Source organism: Balaenoptera acutorostrata, chromosome 5 (assembly GCF_949987535.1).
Source record: "Balaenoptera acutorostrata chromosome 5, mBalAcu1.1, whole genome shotgun sequence".
In the NCBI taxonomy this organism is placed as follows: domain Eukaryota; kingdom Metazoa; phylum Chordata; class Mammalia; order Artiodactyla; family Balaenopteridae; genus Balaenoptera; species Balaenoptera acutorostrata.
In genome coordinates, this window is record NC_080068.1 from 5,241,792 (window position 1) to 5,257,840 (window position 16,049).

Consider the following 16,049-nt stretch of genomic DNA (forward strand, 5'->3'; position numbering starts at 1 on the left):
TTTCTCCCCCTCTCCATTTCCATGTAGAGTATACTGCTTTAGTTGAGGTTCTGGTCTCTTTCAATTACCCATAGATATCTCTTTATAGTTCAATTTTCTTTCCACAAACATTTAATCTTTATTATGCATTCTGGGTGAGTTTTCTGAATTAAAATTTTGACCATTCAACTCACCACCATAAAATCTCTCATGGTTTTCTACTATCTACAAGATAGAATGAAAATCTGTAGCATGTTTGGGCATTTCTCTTTTATTTAGATTATTTACTGATATTCAAAGGCTTAATTTCTCCCATTTTGGAGTTAGTTCGTTATCCTAGAGCACTGAGTTTCCTCATTGTGTTTTTTATTTAGAATGCACATTTTGCTGTTGTTAAATTTGAAATGAAGGTCAAAACACCATAGATAAAATTACAGAGAAGAAACCAAGTAGGTGTTAAATGAATGTAGATAAATATCTTCATTTTTCAAATGATGAAAAATGCCTGACTATATGAGCACATTTGTATGGCCATCGTTAGGGACCTCTTTCAATGAGGTGCTGTTTTTAGCTTCACCTTATCCATCACTGCCTGAGGAAATGGAGCATAAGATGGGAACTAAGACCCCTCAAAGTAGAGTCAGGATGTATAAAGTTTAGGAAATGTGTTTCTGAACTAACACTTCTGATGTTTGCCGACATCATTTATTACTTACGTGAACTTCACTGAGTTACTGAAACTCTCCTTATACCTTTGATAACTGTGACAATAATAGTATCCGCTTCATAATGTTGTTTTGAAGATTGAGTTAATACATGTAAGCAATTAGAGGGTTGCCTGGATGGTAATAACTGCTCAGTAATGTGACATATTATCATCATTATTATATTTTAAAACATTACACATAGCTACTGTATCAGTCAATTGTATGGGTAAAATAAGTGCATTTTTAAGATTTAAAAGGACTCAAAACAGTTCATTTCCTAAATTTATTGCAGGAAGGTAGTAAGGAGATGCTACAGCAAATGACAGGATGGACCAAAAAAAAAAAGAAGACTAGGATCCAGAAAAGTGTGGAACTAAACTAGAAAAGCATCCCAAATGGCAGCTGAATGGCTGAGAAAATAAATACCATATTGAAGCAGAAAAATGGATGGTGAAAGGAGGTTGGATTCAGTCAATAGAGAAGACTCAATAGGAGTTCATTAGTTGGAAAGTTTGGGAAAATAGTTGGCTAATATGTAGATATGCATTTCATGGAAAAGGAATGTAAATTATTAATTTTAAAAAGTATATCAGAGAAGACATTTCTAAAATATATTACTTGGATCCATGATGAAAACTTTTTACATAAATATATTGTAAATTCTGTTTATATTTTCTTACCTTTACACTAAAACTGAAGATAAAGGTATTGTTATGCTGTGTTTGAAGGGCATGGTGTAAGTCACCAACCTAGAAAACATAACATTATAATATGGATTACAGAAATTAAGAGTTGGGAGCAGGGGAACAAAGCTTAAAAAAAGAGTAGTGTTCATATTGCCCTAATCTTTCAAAATAGGGAGTCAAATGATAATTGATAGAAGTTAAAATATAAATGAAACAAATTATTAAAAAATTTAAAGCAACCAATAAATAAATTAAAATAGGGATATAAATATGATCGGAAGATGGTTGGCAGGAGGAAAGGTGAAAGAGAAAATAAATGAGCTAAATTCTCATCTGTTATACCAGTAAAGTAATAGCTAGTATCTCAGATTGATAAATCAAGCACTTATGGGAAAGCATATTACTATGATATATAGTGGTAACTAACAGAAGAGTGACCTCAAAGAGTCAAAAGAAGTTGGGGGGAGAACCGTAGAAGGCATTGGAAAGTGATAGTAGCAGGAAATGGCTGTATCTTGTTAAAGCCATTCTGATTTTTTAATGTGACTGTATTGTATACCAAAGGATAATAAAGCAGATAATACACTAAAAAATAAAAAAATTAACACCATATGAAAATATATTTGTTCACATCAGCAAATAATTATTAAATTTAAAAATTACAGTGAGATTCTTTTTTGTATGTGTTTAAAAGTAACAAAAAATTAAATCATAATATAAATTAGGGGCTGGAAGTGATAGGATGAATATCCCCACACAATCTAGTGGAAACATGTCAAATAATCACTTTCATAAAAACTTAGTATTAAATATCAAATATTTTAAAATTACCTCTATTTAAAAATCTATCCCAAGTAAATAATAGAAACTTGAAGTCAAACTAAAGAACAAATATTAATTGGAGTTTCATTTTTATTGCAGTTTCAATTTTAAAATTTATGCCTTGATTTCAAAATTTTTAAATATAAAAATGCACCATGGAGTCAAGGAATTCAGATTACACATTTGGAAATTGAAATATAATACGTTAATTTTAAATAAGAGAAAATCCAAGTCAATTAATAATTTGTCAAATAGCAATATCATCAACTCTTCCCTCTTCATGATATTTATAACAAAATAAATAAAACCCTGTGATTCTTAAGTCATTATATTTCTTGGGGGTCAAGAAAGTTATTTGTGTAGTTGACGGGTCTCCAGGATGTACTTAAGCCACAGCAAGTAGTTATTAAGCTACTCTTTTTAAGTATGTGGTAGAATATAATCCCACGAGGAAAGAGAATTAGTTATTCTGTTCTCTCTGCTGAATTCTCAGGATCTAGTTAAGTGTTTTCCTTGGCAGGTGTTCATTAAAGACTTGTTAAATCAATGAGTTAATTAACATATCACTTAGAACTATTTCTTATTTTTCCTTTCACACTGGGAAGAGTGTTTTAGCGACCAGAGAAACAAGGAGATGGTCATTCAATGTACACTTTACTACGGCTGCCAAATCGTTAAGGACACCTACGGTACCTACAATATTCTTTGAGTGGCTGGCTTTCTTTAGTCATTAATGTTTTAGATGCTAAGGAAGCCATAAAAATGTGAGGCTCCAAGAATTTACTGAAATATGGGGTATGTAATTGACACTAACACAATCCATGGGCCAGGTAGGAACATGAGAAAATTACATTTACATCTACAAGTTGTGAATAACCAACATGGGTCTCAGGCTGGTTTTAGTTAAAAGGTGACAGACATCTTCCTAATCTTCAGAATAATGGTCTAATAAATTAATGCATTCATTTTATTTTTTTGCCATTTAAATTCTAAACACTTCAAATGTATTTGTTGTTTTTGTGCACATTCACTTAATATATTAGCAGCTTTATGAAACTCTGTATTATGTTGATATCAGAAAATTAAAGTCGCCTCAGTGGAAAATGTCACAAGGAAAATTTAGAACCTGCTTAAACTGGGCAGGCTTTGTGAGATATGATGGAAAATAAGATATTTAATGTACTATATGTTAATCAGTTTTATTATTTGTAGTCACATATTGCATATTTACTAAAAATCTCCATCTACACTTACTAAAAATAAGTTGGAATATTAAAATAAATGTGATTGATGCATTTTGGATGCATGCGATATTATTTCATCATGATGCATATATATTTGAAAAGTTATAATGTCAGAACTCTGCATTTATCAAAAGACTCTTCATATCCTGTGGACTTTTTATTCCTTTTCTTTTTTCAAGACAGTTAATAAAAAGCAAGAGAAGATTCACAGCCAGATATATCACAGCAGCTAAGGAAAAGCAAACAGCTGGTACATAAACATGGTTGTAGATTCATTAGATCATGAATATATATTCACACTTATCTGCCATTTCAAGGTGAGAAAACTTTTAGTTATTGTCAATGCCATAGTGTGGCAATAGCTCATTGGGCCTGAAACTGCTTGAAATATTATAAACAAGACACCGAAGGCATCCTTATGGGGAAAAAGGAAACAACTGCAGCTGAAGCCAGGAGAAAATAAAGCTACCCATATAGCTCTATGAAAACACTGCCAAAAAAAAAAAAAAAAAAAAAAAAAAAAAAATTCCCAGAAAATGTAATTTCTTTATTATAGGGGTTGATTATTATTCTAAGTACTCTGAAAATAATTCTCCTTTATCTGGAAATAGTTTAAGAATATACTTCTCTTTATCTGACTCAATATTAAGCCCATACTCATAGAACTTAAGCATTATATGTGCTAGCATTTAAAGAGGAGGAATAAGCATATTTAACCGAACTTAAGACAACAAGAATGAATAAATATTTACTTAAATGCCCACAAATTTTTGGAAAAGTGGAAAAGACATGGTCTTTTAACATATTATGTACATATATTTTTGTATGCTAAAAATAAAACATTTTTGTTAAATCCCTAACTAATACAAGGTGTACAATGTGCATAGAAATTAATAAGAACATAGTTTTAAATGAAAATATGAATCAGTATTAGTTGCAAATAATGGCTTGGATGACCCTTAGATAAATTTATATTATAGAGTAATTTCTTGGGAAATTACTTTTTCTGGCTTTCCACTGTTTTAACAAGAAACAAATCACAAAAATTATGTAAGCATATTATTTTAATTTATTTTTCAATACATAGGAGGTTCCATATTTGTTTCTAAACATCTATTGATAAAATACATAACAACCTCATGATTTCTAGGAAAAATATAAAATACCATGTCATGTTGTTGGATGAAACTAGGCTCTGTGTACATGTTTAACTGACAAAGCTAGTCTTAATTCTACCATATCTGAAACTACTCCACATTTACTTACGTATTTGTTTCAGTTCCCTCCATGGTTTCATTCTATTCTTTACACCATGCAAAATAGATAAATTCGCTATGATCCTTATTTACTTATATTCTAAAATTGACTCCTACAGGTTTCATATTAACTTCCTGAAGGGGACTTTAACTCAATTTTCTTTTCCTATTTCAAATCTTTAATTTAGAATTTGGTATTCTAGAAACAAAAATTCAGATGATTTAAATTCTAATGCATTTTATTTTGTTGTTAACCTATAGGCAGCTCTGAATACAGGATGTTTTAAAATCTGTTGTTTTCATGTTTAGTGGACATACTGGTTTTTTGCCCCAAAATATTTAGTTGAGACATATGAAAACTAATATTTTATCAAAATAATACAAGTATGTTTAATATTGAGGAAAAACTTAATTTTGCATCTAAACCTATTAAATCAAAATAATTATATTTTTCTTAAAAATAAAATTAAACACAATTTCGTCTAAGTTTACTCAAAAATTATTTGGCATCTCTTATTTATTATGTTAACTTTCAAATAAATATTCAATAAGCTATTTTGGTTCAAGCCAATTTTGAATTATAGTTTGTACCACTATGAATATTATTTTTGGTCCATGAATCCAAAGAAGTATATTATTTCTGGGTCACATTTCAAAGATATAAATTTCATCAGAAGAGTTCATTCTTCTGTTAAGTTTTAAGCTGGTACTAATTTTAGAGTATGTATTTTTAGATAACTTCAGTTTTATTTTAGGTTTGTTTTTTTCTCCAGTTGTGGGTTTTTATTTTTATTAGTCAATTCTTCTGGTTTTCTGATTTAGAAATCTTGATACAGCAGTCATTTTCTCATTTATAAAAAATTTACTGAAAGCAGCTTTAAAAACATCTCTTTTATTTATTTTTTTAACATCTTTATTGGAGTATAATTGCTTTACAATGTTGTGATAGTTCTGCTTTATAACAAAGTGAATCAGCTACATATATACCTATATCCCCATATCCCCTCCCTCTTGCATCTCCCTCCCACCCTCCCTACCCCACCCCTCTAGGTGGTCACAAAGCACTGAACTGATCTCCCTGTGCTATGCAGCTGCTTCCCACTAGCTATTTTATATTTGCTACTGTGTATGTGTCAATGCTACTCTCTCACTTTGTCTCAGCTTACCCTTCCCCCTCCCCGTGTCCTCAAGTCCATTCTCTACATCTGTGTCTTTATTCCTATGCTGTCCCTAGGTTCATCAGAACCATTTTATTATTATTATTATTATTTTTAGATTCCATATATATGTGTTAGCATACAGTGTTTGTTTTTCTCTTTCTGACTTACTTCACTCTGTATGACAGACTCTAGGTCCATCCACCTCACTACAAATAACTCAATTTTGTTTCTTTTTATGGCTGAGTAATATTCCATTGTATATATGTGCCACATCTTCTTTATCCATTCATCTGTCATTGGACATTTAGGTTGTTTCCATGTCCTGGCTACTGTAAATAGTGCTGCAATGAACATTGTGGTACATGTCTCTTTTTGAATTATGGTTTTCTCAGGGTATATGCCCAGTAGTGGGATTGCTGGGTCATATAGTAGTTCTATTTTTAGTTTTTTAAGGAACTTCTATACTGTTCTGCATAGTAGCTGTATCAATTTACATTCCCACCAACAGTGCAAGAGGGTTCCCTTTTCTCCACACCCTATCCAGCATTTATTGTTTGTAGATTTTTTGATGATGGCCATTCTGACCAGTGTGAGGTGATACCTCATTGCAGTTTTGACTTGCATTTCTCTAATGATTTGTGATGTTAAGCATGCTTCCATGTGTTTGTTGGCAATCTGTATATCTTCTCTGGAGAAATGTCTACTTAGGTCTTCTGGCCAATTTTGGATTGGGTTGTTAGTTTTTTTGATATTGAGCTTTATGAGCTGCTTGTATATTTTGGAGATTAATCTTTTGTCAGTTGCTTCATTTCCAAATATTTTCTCCCTTTCTGAGAGTTGACTTTTCGTCTTCTTTATGGTTTCCTTTGCTATGTAAAAGATTTTAAGTTTCATTATGTCCCATTTGTTTATGTTTGTTTTTATTTCCATTTCTCTAGGAGGTGGGTCAAAAAGGATCTTGCTGTAATTTATGTCATAGAGTGTTCTGCCTATGCTTTCCTCTAAGAGTTTTACAGTGTCTGGCCTTACATTTAATTCTTTAATACATTTTGAGTTTATTTTTGTATATGGTGTTAAGGAGTATTCTAATTTCATTCTTTTACATGTAGCTGTCCAGTTTTCCCAGCACCACTTATTGAAGAGGCTGTCTTTTCTCCAATGTATATTCTTGCCTCCTTCATCAAAGATAAGTTGACCATATGCGTGTGGGTTTATTTCTGGGCTTCCTATCCTGTTCCATTGATCTATATTTCTATTTTTGTGCCATTACCATAGTGTCTTGATTACTGTAGCTTTGTAGTATAGTCTGAAGACAGGAAGCCTGATTCCTTCAGCTCCGCTTTTCTTTCTCAAGATTGCTTTGGCTATTTGTAGTCTTTTGTGTTTCCACACAAATTGTGAAATTTTTTGTTCTAGTTCTGTGAAAAATGCCATTGGTAGTTTGAGATTACATTGAATCTGTAGGTCGCTTTGGGTAGTATAGTCATTTTCACAATGTTGTTTCTTCCAACCCCAAAACATGGTATATCTCTCCATCTGTTTGTTATCATCTTTAATTTCTTTTATCGTGTCTTATAGTTTTCTGCACACAGGTATTTTGTCCCCTAATGTAGGTTTATTCCTAGGTATTTTATTCTTTTTGTTGCAATGGTAATTGGGAATATTCCCTTAAATTCTTTTTCAGATTTTTCATCATTAGTGTATAGCAATGCAACAGATTTCTGTGCATAAATTTTGTATCCCGCTACTTTACTAAATTTATTGATTGACTCTAGTAGTTTTCTGGTAGCACCTTTAGGATTCTCTATGTATAGTATCATGTCATCTGCAAACTGTGACAATTTTACTTCTTCTTTTCCAATTTGGATTCCTTTTATTTCTTTTTCTTCTCTGATTGCCATGGCTAGGACTTCCAACACTATGTTGAATAATAATGGCGAGAGTGGACATCCCTGTCTTGTTCCTGATATTAGAGGAAATGCTTTCAGTTTTTCACCATTGAGAATGATGTTGGCTGTGGGTTTGTCATATATGGCCTTTATTACGTTTTGGTAGGTTCCTTCTTTGCCTATTTTCTGGAGAGTTTTTTTTATCATAAATGGGTGTTGAGTTTTGTTGAGAGCTTTTTCTGCATCTATTGAGATGATCATATGGTTTTTCCCCTTCAGCTTGTTAATATGGTGCATCACGTTGATTGATTTGTGTATATTGAAGAATCCTTGCATTCCTGGGATAAACCCCACTTGATCATGGTGTATGATCCTTTTAATGTGCTGCTGGATTCTGTTTGCTAGTATCTTGTTGAGGATTTTGCATCTATGTCCATCAGTGATATTGACCTGTAGTTTTCTTTTTTTGTGACATCTTTGTCTGGTTTTGGTATCAGGGTGATGGTGGTCTCATAGAATGAGTTTGAGAGTGTTCCTCCCTCTGCTATATTTTCGAAGAGTTTGAGAAGCATAGGTGTTAGCTCTTCTCTAAATGTTTGATAGAATTTGCCTATGAAGCCTACTTATCTTGGGCTTTTGTTTGTTGGAAGATTTTTAATCACAGTTTCAATTTCAGTGCTTGTGATTGGTCTGTTTATGTTTTCAATTTCTTCCTGGTTCAGTCTCGGAATGTTGTGCTTTTCTAAGAATTAGTCTGTTTCTTCCAGGTTGTCTATTTTATTGGCATACAGTTGCTTGTAGTAATCTCTCATGACCCTTTGTATTTCTGCAGTGTCAGTTGTTACTTCTTTTTCTTTTCCTTGTTTCTGATTTCAGGGAAAAGCATCTATTTATCACCTTTAAGGGTGACGTTAATTTTGTTTGTTTTAGGGGTTTTTTTTTTGTAGATGTTGTTTATCAGGTTGAGAAATTTCCCCTCCACTCTTAGTTTGCTGAGAGTTATTTTCATGAATAAGTGTTGACAGAATTAATTTTTAAAAACATCAAAAGACTGTGGAATAATGAGTACTAAAATAGACTAAAATTAGATGAACAAAAATGTAATTAAAATACTAGAGAAAGAAGAACTCTTCATGATGAATTCGACCATCAGCAGACATTTTCTCCCAAGTGAGAATTTGCCAAATCTCTCTGTGGTAGGTCAGTCAGATTTGCCCAGAAGGACAATCTCTACTAAGGGAAAAAAACGATGTTAAAATCTTCAAATTTACTTGGGACTAGCTGGAGAGATCGGAAATTAGTCAGTCCGTAAAACAGGCTGCATTTACCCCAGTACATTTTATGAATTCTATGGTGGCACCTGAGGTGAGGTGTCTGGGCCAGAAAGATGGAGTGAAATCACCCACAGTGTCATAGTGTTTACTATACACGTTTTCTCTGATCCAGAGGGCAGTGGACTCAGGAAGTGCTGGCCACACAAGCATAATCAGTCTCTCCCTTTAGGCATAAATCAGGTTGTGGAAATGTGTAGGATGAGGCCAGAGAGCTAAACTCAAGAACTGTAGGGAATGGAATGGGGTCTTCTATAATCTGTTAGCTCTGAGGAATCAGAAAGCCACTGTGCAATTAAAAGACTGAGAAGAACCTACCCTTAGACGCTAACTCAGTAATCTCCCACAGGAGTAACATTTGCAGATAGGAAATCCACTCTAGATTAAGTGCTAAAAACAAGAACCCAAAGATACTGAGAGTGAACAAAAGCAGGCAGGCCACAGTTGGCACTAGGATGAAGGGAATGTCTCTGAGTGAATTTCCAGTTTTTACGACTTTTAGCCTCAGGCAGGCTGCCGGCAGTGTTACTTGGATGGCTAAACCTTCAAAAGAAAATGTGAAGGCTTTCTGGCATGAAGAGGAGAACAGGGTCTGAGACAATTACAGGGCTGCGCGATGAGAGAGAAATCCCAGAAAGGTTAGAGCCAAAGGAGCACCTCCAATCTGTGTATAAACGCTGTCTAAATGCCTGGATCACCCTTGAGCCACACAGATATGGGGCAGACACTGAGCAGCTAAGGATTGGAGAACTGAGCTTAGGTCTGACTTTCCTTATAAGACAGTTTCCTATTTGAGTCGAATCAAGGTAACTGCCTGCTAAAACATACAAACAAAATCAACAAATATTCAATATTTTGATGCTTCTGGAAGCCTCTCTTTTAACATCTTTGGCTTCAATTATGATGCTTCTTTTTGGTTATATTTTAAGTTTTGCAGGCTCAATTATTGTGAAAAAATATGTAACATTATTCTGAAATCGACATACACAAGAATCATTAAACAATTTTATAATTTGCCACTATGTATTAAGCTACAAAAATGCACACTCAAATGGATATTACCTACATTGATGTATTTATTTATATGTGTATAAGTTTTGTCACTATAGTATTTGTTTCTTCAGGCTATTTTGCTGCACCAGAGGCAATTTTGCATGCCATTTCTTCTGGGACTGCCAATTTTCATCAGGACAACACATGAAGCATATTAAAATACAATCTGATACATTGAGATGCATATAATATGCAACTTCACATACAGACACATTCACTCTTTGAAGTATTAAATGCAGTCTGTGCCACAAACCCATGAATTTTGATGATTTCTATTTCACACAATTCTTGACCGCCCCCCCAAATTATCCATCTATCTACTTATGCATCTTGTACAATGTTAAAACTTGAATTATAGGTATAGTCAGACAAGGAGAGAATACCCATCATAAGGATCAGTGAAGTGAATAGTACACTTAGAGTTTACAGCTTGTGATTAGAGCAATTTTCTACAAAAGCATTTCTAGGTCCATGTAGTTAATTTTTTAATTCCAGAGCCTGGTCCTGGAGATGACACTTGCATGGTGAATGTATTTGGCCCTGCGTCGCAAGGCTGGGTGAGTCAGCACAGTGGAGGGCAGTTTCTTAAAATGGAGATGGTCAGCCACATACTGCAAATCCCAGAAATAGATCCTACTAAACCAAAAGGGATAGATTTCCCACCTCAGTGTTTCCTCAGTGTGACCCCAAAAGTACCCATGCTTACTCCAATATCAGCCAGTATGAGAGAAAAGGCGTTGGTAAGATCAAACATTAAGCTGTAGTAGTCTTTAGCATTTGCATTTAAAATAGCGCTTTGGCAAATTTTACAAAAACGTATGACTTCTGTGCAAATATCCAGAGCTCTTTCTGAGCTTTAAAAGAAGCCCGTGCAAATGAAAGCCCCAAAGTTTGAGTTTCATTAGCTTCATTGAAAATTCATCGTTACATATCCTTTGTAAAGCATGGTCAGGAATTTGTGAATTACTAGTTGAAATCCATAATAAAGATACCAGCAGAATAAAAACAAACAATTTTGTACATATCTTCAAGTAGAGAGCACAGACTTAGCAGAGGGTCAAAACGTGTATTTTTCTCATTGATCAATGGAAAACAGAACAAATTAGAATTCCTAAAAGTGCACCTGTGTGGAAATTATTAATCTGTGAATAGTAAAACTGCACATTTACAGTATTTTCAGGTCTACTTTATTTCAAACATTTTGAAAAAGAAGCAAATAGTTTGGAAACTTAAAATTGTTCCCAGAAAACCTCATTAATTAAAGCTATCTTTATATTTTATAGTATTTTTTTTTGCATTGGCTGAGGGAAAAGGAATAAAATGACTTTGCCTGGTACCCAAGGGTTTCTCCTTAAGCATTCAAACTTCTATTCAACTAACGCCTTTTGTATTTTCTATACTTCAGCCAAATTTGTTTACTTTTTATGTGTGCACCATGTATGTCATCACCCATGTTCTTTCTTCTTTTTGGAGTACTTTCATGCTTTTTTTTGAATAATTCCTACCCTCAAGAACCAACTCTTTAAATCTGTCTCTCCATCCTCAAGATTCATGTGATACAATGTATTCTTTTCTTTTTTTAATGACAGGGAATTTATGCCTTCCACAAGAAGCTCATCACTCCTACAAATTGCAAACTCATAAAGATAAAAGACTACATATTTTCACTTTTACATCCCCTATTTTACCTTGCCAGTGCCATGCAAAAATATCTAGGTAATTATTTGTTTCACAACAACCAAAATTATACTGTATATATTAATAAAAATGACATTGTTATGAAAAAACCTAATGTGGACCTTCTGTGCGTCATCTCTGCACCACCTCAGAAGGCCACCTCTGTTCTACATTCCATGAAATCTTCTCTCTTCCTCCTGTTTCTCTAATTAGATGCCCTAGTTTACATACTTGAAGATTATTTTGCTATAAGAAAAAAACATATAACGAACAATATTTTCTGCACTGTGGACATTTATTTTCCTTTATTTTTATGTTTAGCCTCAATACACTGACCTAGGTTTTTTTTTTTTTTTTTTAAACTCAGTACAAAATAACAACAAAAAGAACCCTTATTTAAAGTAGTAATCTTGCAGAGTATAAATGAAATGCCCCCTTATCTCATAAATCATCGAGTACCACAAGAATGTGAGAGAATGATATACAAAATCCATCTTTAACAGAACAAGATGTAGGGAAGTTGCAAGCAGGCTACAGAGAACTCCTAGATGATCAGATTTCAGAGATATCTGAAAGTTCTCTAAAGGAGGCAGCACACGTGGAAAGAAAAATAACCATCCCTTGTTTAGAGGAACGGGACTATGGTCTGAGGGCTGATGTGGGCTTTCCTAGACAGATTTACCATGAAGGAGGAGCTGGAAAAGTTAGTATGAATGAGAAATCCCTTGGATAGGCCATCTTTGTAGGAAGCTGTCTGTTGCTGAGTATGATGAAAGAATGAATTATGAGTACTCCTATGTCTGAAGATACCTGAAGGCAGAGAGTGATAAAAGTAACACGAATTCACACATATATCTTGTGTCATAAATAACGTCACTGAGAACTAAAGAAAATTTCTCTTATTCTTGGAAACTCGTTTAATAAACTTTTCTATCATGGAATGATTTGATTAAAAAACTAAATAGCCTGTTTCAACTCTGTATCAGGCAGTTTTTTCCTTCTTTGTGTGTTGTTCAGCAGTTAGGGGCATGGCCACTCTGTATTTTTGTATATTATTAAGGTGTCCTTCTGACATTTAAACACCATTGCTCCACTCCTATCAAGTGTTTTGGAGAAAATTTTAAAAATTAATTACTGTAAATGGTTAGTACTCTACCTTTGTAAATGAATTTTAGCACTGTTTATCATCATCATTATTAGTAGTAGTAGTAGTAATATTGTATCAATAGAAGTCTAATTCATAATATAAGCACTAAATAAGTTTAGTCGATAAATATGTTTCTTTAAATTAGAAAGTCACATGCATTTAAAGTAAACCACATATTTGTATGTGGCAGGAATTAGGAAAAATACATGTCTTAGACTATGAGTTATAATAAAGCAGTCATTAGGTGAATTGAAAACTTATGTAAACCACTTACTTTATTCACAAGACCAAACCTAAAAATTTTAACTCATTATGCTTGATTTCAAACTGTTTTAGATTGCTAGTTGACTTTTGTTCACTACTTGCCACATTTTAAAACAAAATGTAATAATTTATAGATTATCCTTTTGCATTTTTGTACTTCTGTTAGTAGCGGTGATTTAGAACTGACTATATTTAAGAAGTGAATGTTTTTAATGTTCAAAAGGGAATATTTAAGTTTTGTTGACTCAGTCGTTTAATTGTAACAATGTTCATTTCAGAGATATATCCTCGTTTGGAAAAATATCACTGAATAAGACATTACATTCAATGTATGTAATACCTACTATATCAGCAATGACAGCATTTACTGAGCTTGGTAAGTAGCCCCTTCAGGACACAAAGCACAAAGCAATGCTTCCTTCATATTCTAATAAAAGCAAACTTGATTTTGATCCTTTGTTTGGAATAGTGGAAGTGAAAATATGGCCTTTACATTCACAAAAGCCTATTGTGTGCTGGAGAAATAATACCACAGCAGAGCCAATTGCAAATGCAAAGTGAAAAGCAATATGAAGAAAAGCAAAATTCAGCTATGCTTGAAATGTTTGAAATTCAGTCACTATGAGAACATATATTAACAAGTGTGCAATTGATGACTGACAGATTAAATGAATAGTTCTTACACATAAAGGAAAACAAATAAAGCACAGTAAAGGAGCATGTGCCCAAACTATTAGGATGAAACACATGCAGACTCAGTAGGTTAGTGTAGTGTGTGTGTATGTGTAGTAAAGTTTCCTAAACTAAAGCTCTGGAAATTTTAATCAGTACACAGGGGATGACATAAAGGAACTCAATTTAAAATAAAGGTTGCCTTCTAATAATGCACTTTGGAAAAATTGGCATAGAGTGAATGTGGTTAGTAAATTAACTAAAACTAAATAATCACCTATAAATTGTTGATTAAAATGGATTTTGAATAGCCTTATTCTAATCATGGTACCTAGAGTATAGTTCATTTTACAGGATCATTTTAGTAACTTAGTCAAATATATTTTATCTGTATGGGCTGTATATTTCCTCTCTGCCTCACCAAACCCACTTTCCACAGCTCTCTCCCATGCTCTGTGCTGAGAGAGACTGATTTCAGGGAATATATCAAAGGAACTCTTTGCTCTTGGCATCCAAATGAACTAACAAGAGGTACTAGCAAGAAATCAGCAATGGGAGTGGAGTTATTCCTGGAATGTTTCCTCTCAATCCATCATCCCTGCAACTTTACTGCAGATTGGCTAAGTTTTTGTTTGTTTGTTTTTAATGAAAGCTACAACTAATCTGCCCAGGTTCTGATAACATCATGCATAAGAGTGGATTCCCTTATTGCAAGCTTAAGCTCCTGTGCTAATCATTATTAGCTCTCTCTTACCCACACCTGCACCATTTTAAAAGTTTTCTTTTTTAAGCTCAAATTTCAAGGTCAGTGTCACTTATTTCCTGATGAATACACTTTAAAAAATTTAAAAAACCTTGTTAGTAAGAATGAAAAAAGTATTTATGGGGCCTAAAAATTTGAATTGCTGAGAAAAGATAATCTGTCAATATATGTCTCGTCCTCTTTGGGTGATGGAGTGCCTGGTCAATTGCTTAAGATGATCCAGTCACGTTCTCTTGGGGGATAGCCTCATTAAGCGATCATTGCTGGAATTGGAAATGTCACTTAATAGTCTGCTAGTGTCTATGTTTACCAAGTACAATTCATATTAATATGAATTCCAATGTAGGTTTTTTATTGCAGAGTATGAGTCATGAAGCAATAGTTAAAGGTTTTCAGGTTCTTTATAATAATTATATATATGTATTATTCCCTGAGAGTTAGCTTAGTGTGACATGATATCTTGATATTCCTGAGTCTGATAAATTCTCAGTCCACAGTCCAGAGAGAAGTATGAGATTTAAACAGTTAATAATCAAAACTTATTAGTTATGCTTTAACTCAAGTTATGTCACACTACAAAAGACCAACTAGACAGATAAGTTCCCTTGGTGTCATGTCTTTGAACTTTAATCACACTTTAACATAATTTTTAAACATTCAATATTTTCTACCTTTTTATTTTTTCTGTAATATAACAACCTAACTATCTATAGCAAAGGTAATTTACTAGTTTATACAAGCAAGTCATCTCCTGTAATTGTGCTGATTTAAAATAAATGAATAACTAAACTAAAAAAACTAAAAATAGAGTTACCATATAACTCTGCAATCCCACTCTTGGGCATATATCCAGAGAAAACTCTAATTCAAAAAGATACACGTACCCCAATGTTCATAGAAGCACTATTTACAATAGCCAAGACATGGAAACAACCTAAATGTCCATGAACAGATGAAAGGATAAAGAAGATGTGGTACATATATACAATGGAATATTACTCAGCCATAAAAAAGAATGAAATAGTGCCATTTGCAGCAACATGGATGGACCTAGAGATTATCATACTAAGTGAAATAAGTCAGAAAGAGAAAGTTTTATGTGTGTGTATATATATATATATATATATATATATATATATATATATATATATACTGAATCACTTTGCTGTATACCAAAAACTAACACAATATTGTAAATTAAATATACTTCAATAAAAATGGTAAAATAAATGAATAATACATTTCCAATAAAGAGTATAATTTCTGTTCAGTAACAAATATAAATTTTAGGAAGTATCCATTTACAAGTGTACATTATAAAGTTAAAAGAATACCCATACAAAGTGGGTCAGTGTTCATTTCATGAGTATTATACTTTTTCCTCAAAATCAATACATCA

The 16,049-nt window shown here is 33.1% G+C and overlaps 1 long non-coding RNA gene across 1 annotated transcript in view; it reads left to right on the top strand.

Moving 5' to 3' along the window:
• Positions 1-13,585, top strand: part of LOC130708281 (uncharacterized) — a 149,752-nt gene extending 136,167 nt beyond the window's left edge. The window contains exon 3 of the long non-coding RNA XR_009008464.1: positions 13,494-13,585. This is a non-coding gene — a long non-coding RNA (uncharacterized LOC130708281). The remainder of the gene's footprint in view (positions 1-13,493) is intronic.
• Positions 13,586-16,049: the final 2,464 nt, after the last annotated feature.